Genomic DNA, 6,843 nt, shown 5'->3' on the forward strand with positions numbered 1-6,843 from the left:
TCCTACCATTGCCTATTATATGTCAGTATTTTTAAAATTAAATGTATACCTAGTGTAAATTCATTATAACTATAAACATACTATTTATTGTGGGGCAAAATCATATATATATACACATATATATACATATACATATATACATATGTGTATATATATACACATGTACATATATATACATATATGTGTATATATATGTATTATACTATGATACAGTTCCCCCCTTTTCAGCAGTGTTTTTACCTTATCAAATTTTTTCACATGTAATACTTGCTATCCGTGTATTCTCCCCACACTGCCCAAGGAGTGCTTCAAAATGCTCCATAATATCCACTATTCTACTGAATAGCTTCTCCATAAAGATATCCAGTTGAGGTCTCTCTGCCCTCTCACTCCACTATGGGCTACAGAGTCAGTGATCTGGGGCTCCTCGTGGCTGTACTATTGGGTTGGCTCCTCTTTTGGTTTGACTTCCTGACTTTACTGGAGTCTATTCTCCAGTAGAAGGGTGGTTCCCTTTGAAAGGGTGCATGGAAGGTAAGTACACTCTGCATTTATGAATACCTCTTCATTCTGTCCTCATTTTCAAATAAAAATGTGGGACTGAATATTATTTTGCCTCATCAATCATTTTGTATGTGTTACTCCATTGTCTTCTAACTTACAAAGCTATCTCTTTTCTAAGTCAATGCCATTCTCAGCCTAATCTTTTTAATGTGAGCTAAGGTTTTTACGTGGAGATTGTAGTGTCTTCTCTTTTCCCGTTGGTGTGCACTGATGTGGGTCTTTTTCTAGTCAATGTGTTAGGCATTTGGTGCCCTCCCATTTTTTCCTTTACAAGTTTTAAAAATAGCTTTACTAAGATATAATTAACACAGCACACAATTCACTCCTTTAAAGAATATAATTCAATGATTTTTAAGTATATCCATGGCTATCTGCAACCATCACCAAAGACAAATTTATAAATTTTATCACCACAGAGAACCCATACCCTTTAGCTCTCAAGCCCCTATTCCCTATCCTCCTCATCCCTAAGTAATTACAAATCTACTTTACGTCTCTATAATTTTGTCTGTTTGGGACATTTCATGTAAAAGAAATCATATAATTTGTGGTATTTTGTGACTGGCTTCTTTCATGTTATTAAGTTCTTCTGTGTTGTAGCATATATCAGTACCTTATTTTCTTAGGGCAAAATAATATTCCATTAAATAAATATACCCTTTTTTATGTCATAAACCCATAAGTGAGTTTATTTATATTAAATGAAGATTGTAGCCTGGATTGATACAAAGCAGTAAAAAGCACTACTCCAACCTTTTTCCTGTCATGATCCTCAGTGCTTAACATGGACAACATTAAAGGCCTGGTACCCTAAAGGAAAGAAGGCAGAGGTTATGCAAAGCAATTGAATGTAGGTAATTGCTGCAGCAGATGGTTAGTACTAAGTCCGGCCTATATTGCTTGAGGGCAAGCAGCCATTGGTGATTCCTAAAATGTCCATCGGTGTTAATAAAATAGTTCAGAAATAAATAGTGGGAAGCCTCACAAGCCAAAGAAAAGGTACTTCATCTGTCCAGAGCCTCTCTCAACTAGAATGTGGGATGAGGTTTTTAAAAGTGCTCAGCTCTAACTGCAGTGGGCTCTCAGTCAGATCCTATCGATGAGGTTCACAATGAAGCAAGATAAATCCTTAGCAATAAAGGTAATTCTCCACGAGTGATGAACAACTTCATGACCAAAAAGTAGTTTTCCAAAGTCCCTTTGCGACAGAGTCCAGTGATGTGGCCAGAGGCTCAGTTAAGATGGATCCAATTTTCTTTTCTTCATATCCTGGCCCTTCCTATGAGATTCCCAGTTTCCTGTTATACATTGGTCAGTGCTGTAAGTTTGGAGGTCTCAAGGTCCAGATTTTGCTTGTGGTTTCTGACAGCAAAGGCTGTGTGGAGTCCTGTTCTGGGTCACCATCTGGTTGTTCAAGGCTGGTGTGTCAGAGGTCTGGGGTGGTTTCTTCTCTAGACAAGGCTTGACCACACCATCCCCTGCATCTGGAGTCACATCCCACATTTCAGAGCTGTCTCCAAGAGTCTCCTCAGTCTTCTCAACTGACGGGGAAAAGTGTGGACTTGCTGTTTCTCCATCTGCTCCCAGAACTGCTGCTGCAGCTGCTTTTGCCAGAACTTCTGCTGGTACATGGCCTCTCTTGCCAACAGTGGATGAGCTCAGAAGTCGGGAACCTGCAGTCCTTGTCCCCCTGAATCACGACGTGGCTTGGTCTGCAAGGGGAGGTCACATCTTGAAGTTGTGGGTGTCCCAGGGCCATGTTCAGTTGGCAGCTGTTGTATCTTGCCTCTTCCACAGATGATTCAAAATCTTGTCTCTTTGCTTTAGTTTAATCCACTTCAAGAGGCAACTGGCGTGGAAGCTTGTTTAGTGACCTCAAGTAGTCTGTGTCCAGAATACAATTTCCAAGTGCATTCCGAAAACTCCTGGGGGCTCGCTTCAGCCCGTCTGTCACTGCCTCCTTCCTTGCCTTCTCCAAAGATAAGGCCTTGGACTTGAGGCCCTAACACCATAACCCACAACTTCATGATATGAACCATCCTACAACTGTACCCTCACAAACGCACAGACTCCCATGTGGAACTTGCCATAGTTGAGGTCAACAAAATCCACATTCTGCTGCATAATGGAGTCTGCCCCGCCGTTGTAAACAAACATGTCATTGGCCATATTAATTACCCAATGACCCTCAATGTAACACACCTTCTGGCCTCCTCCAGTCATGCGCTACTTATGTATTCTGGGCCCAGCCTCTGCCTCAGGGCCTTCTGAATGGCCTGATACTCTTCTGCTGTGTACTGGCACTGTCCAAAGCATACCAAGCTGCCATGAGCAGCAGTATGGCTGTCACGCTCTCCAAAAATTGCTTCCTCAGTGCCAGACATCTTGATTCTGGTTGACCTCTCTGGCACTGCACAGTGCATGCAGGTAGCTCAGTCTACCCTATTTTGTTTATCCACTAACTTGTTAATGGTCATTTAAGTTGTTTCCACCTTTTGGCTATTGTGCACAGCGCTCCTATGAACATCCATCTATACATTTTTGTTTGAATATCTGCTTTCAAATACTTTGTGTATAAACCTGAGTTTAATTGCTGGGTCCTATGGTAATTCTATGTTTAATTTATTGAGGAACTGTCAAATTGTAGCTCAGAGTGGCTGCACCATTTAAATTCTCATCAGCAAAGTACAAGGGTTCCAATTTCACCATATCCTTACCAACACTTATTTTTTGTTGTTTAAAAATTATTATTATATCTATCCTAATGGATGTGGTGTCTTATAGTTTTGATTTGCATTTTCCTAATGATTAATGATGATGATTATCTTTTTTTATGTGCTTGTTGGACATTTGCATATCTTCCTTGAAAATATATCTGTTTGTGTCCTTTGCCTCGTGTTTCTTTTTTTTGTTGAGTTATAAGAGATTTTAAAATATGTATTATTGGTGCTACATCCTTATTAGACATACAATTTGCAAATGTTTTCTTCAGTTCTGGAGATTGTTTTTTCACTTTCTTGATAGTGTCCTTTGATATACAAGAGTTTTAATTTTTAGGAATTCAAATTTATCTTTTTTCTCTTTCATTTCTGGTGCTTTTGGTGATATGAGAAATCATTGTTAAATAAAAGGTCATGAAAATTTATGCATATGTTTACTTCTAGGAGTTTTATCTTTTATGTTTAAGTCTTTGGTCCATTTTGGATTTTTTTTAAAGATGTAAAGTAAGGGTCTAACTTCATACTTCTGCATGTAGCTATTGAATGGCACTGGCACCAATTGTTGAAAAGATTATTATTTTCTCATTGAATACTCTTGGCATCATTGTCAAAAATCAGTTGATCACAGACACACAGTTCTATTTATGAACTCACAATTCTATTCCATTGATTTGTATGTCTATTGTAGTGCCAGTACCACTCTGTCTTGATTACTGTTGCTTTGTAGTAAGCTTTGAAATTAGAAGGAATAAATCCTCCTACTTTGTTAGTCTATTTTAAGATTGATTTGGCCCTTCTGGGTTCCTTGAAGTTCAATGTGAATTTTAGATTCAGCTTGTCACCTTCTACAAAGAAGCAGCCCAGAGTCTGACAAGAATGATGTTGAATCTGTAGACTAATTTGGCGAGTATAGCCATCTTGCATTTTTAAAATTCATTTATATCTTCTTTAATTTCCTTCAACAATGTTTTGTAATTTTGAAAATATGTGTTGCACTTCTTTTGTTAAATTCATTACTAAGTGTGAGTTACTTAGTGGCCTCTTACAACTTGGAGACATATCCTTCTGTTGTAGGAAATTTTATCATTATTATTTCTTTGACCATTTCTCTTCTTCCATTTCCTCTGGTCTCTTTTTCTGGAACTCATCTTGGCTGAATGTAGGACTTCCTAGCTTGAACCTCTGGACTTCATTGCTTTATCCCTCTCTTTTAAAAAAAAAAATAGTTTCTTTGTTTTACTGTGTGAGAGTTTTCCATGACTCTATCTTCCAACTCTTTTATTAAATTTCTCATTTTGATGATAACATTTTGAATTTCTAATAACTTTAATCTTTCTTATTCTATATATTTTTTCTTATTTTATGCATGCATTATTTGCTTATCTTTTTGATTATCTAATTACAGGTTTTTAAAAAGTTCTTTTTTTCTTCTTTGCACCCTGTTTCTCCTGTACAGTTATATATATACACACAGCGCATATTATATAGGCAGTTGTCTATGGTCAACTGATTTTTGACAATAATGCCAAGAGAATGTGTAGGTGTGGGTGTGTGTATATACATATACATAGATATGTATACACATATATAAATACACACATGTATACATACATATACATGGATATATTAATATATATACATATCTATGTATGTAGATATATACCCTTATGCATATACATAGATATATACATACATAGATATATATACAAACACACAAATTTTTTTATAGAAACCTCCTCCCTCCTTCTTGGGACTAGATATTCAACTTTTTTTTTCTCCTTCCTAACTCATAGTTTCTTTAGCAACATCATAAAGGCAGAGAAGCTATGTAAACATTTAGAGATGCAGGCACCAAGTAATGAACGAAAGCATTTCTATACATAAAATATTATTTATGCCTGTTTTTATTTTTTACATTAAGATGTAAACATTCTCTTATCCTAAATAGCTGGCGAAAAAACAGAAACAAAAACGAGAAACAAATTAAGGCTTTAAAAATAACTGGTAAGAAATTTCCAAGTGTTATTGCTGAATGTATCTAAACATCAAACATTATTAAATAAAACTAATCAATTCAATGATAGGGAGGTAGCTCCTGACCAAAGGGGTAGGAGCTATAAAATATCAATACATAGCAAAATCACAATTAACCAGAATGTTCCGAAGCTGGAAACCACCATTCTCAGTAAAGTAACACAGGAACAAAAAACCAAACACCACATGTTCTCTCTCATAAGTGGGAGTTGAACAATGAGAACACATGGAAACAGGGAGGGGAACATCACATGCCGGGGCCTCTTGGGGAGTGGGGGGCTAAGGGAGGGATAGCATTAGGAGAAATACCTAATGTAGAAGTTGGGTTGATGGGTGTAGTAAACCACCATGGCATGTGTATACCTGTGTAAAAACCCTGCACATTCTGCACATGTATCCCAGAACTTAAAGTATAATAAAAAAAGAAAACTCTTTGTTTTTAACTATTAGTTTAGAAAACCTTTCTAAATTGAACCACTTCACTTTCCTGGCTCAGTAAGTACAAAATGCCAAACACAATTCAATGTTGTTTTGATGATTTAGGATCATGTGATGCCTGGGGCATCTCCTAGAATATTCACAATTTCTGTGCAGCTTTGTTAGAGGCATAAAACTGGAATGAACTACAGTTTCTTGTTTTAAATAACTCTCTGATATCATAAGCTTATTGTTTTTCTTTTACCTCATTCTCCTAAAAGGAGGATGCAGACAAAGATTGTAGTTAAGCAAGATTTTATAGTTCTAGACGTATCCACATATTCTAGTTCAGGCAGTACACTGCACAAAGATGTAATGAGGATGGGGTTTGGAGGAGCTATGTGCAGCTTGTAAATTAACTCTCTATTACCAACCCCATATCCTACCCATTCCTCTGCCAGTCTGATTGTCAGACCTTAATGTTTCTCATTCAAATTCTATAGAGAAAGAATCCCAGTCTCCTGACTATGTGTTATTGAAGGTATCTGCTGCATGGGAATTAGACTTCTGAAATTCTGCTTATCAGCAGTCAGGGGGGATTGACCACTCCACACAACTTCAACCCATATCTTTTTTTACAGCTCCTCACCTTATCCCCACCCACAGCCATGCCAGGTGACGCAAAGTCCTTTCAGATGTCACTCTCTGACCACACCTTAGGCTTTGACATCTTCCAACAGCATGATTGGTTCTCTTCTTCTACTGTTTTTTTTTGCCTTCCAGAATTGTGTTGAGCTCTCTCACCCTTTACTTCCTCCGATCCCATAATTTTTTAAAAATCAGGTTATTCCTTCATTTTAGTGGGGTTTGGAGAAGGACAAGAGATAAACATGAGTGGGCAACTTGGTGTGTTTCACAGAAATCTTATACCTCTTGTGTTTCTACTTGGGAAATTGCTTCCTTACCACTTCCATCTGTTCCAAATTCATGGGGTGCTACTGGGATCATCAACTGCAAGTGGCTTCCTTCTGACTGCAGAGGTGGGCATGTAATTCAGGGCTAGTCAGTCACAGACTCTATATATTTGCCACATGATTTTTTCAGGTGT

At 37.4% G+C, this 6,843-nt stretch overlaps 1 pseudogene; it reads right to left on the bottom strand.

The window, feature by feature from the left end:
• Positions 1–1,726: 1,726 nt before the first annotated feature.
• LOC129487226 (DNA repair protein RAD52 homolog) lies at positions 1,727–3,331 on the bottom strand (annotated as a pseudogene).
• Positions 3,332–6,843: the final 3,512 nt, after the last annotated feature.

This window comes from Symphalangus syndactylus, chromosome 8 (genome assembly GCF_028878055.3).
Source record: "Symphalangus syndactylus isolate Jambi chromosome 8, NHGRI_mSymSyn1-v2.1_pri, whole genome shotgun sequence".
NCBI classification, from domain to species: domain Eukaryota; kingdom Metazoa; phylum Chordata; class Mammalia; order Primates; family Hylobatidae; genus Symphalangus; species Symphalangus syndactylus.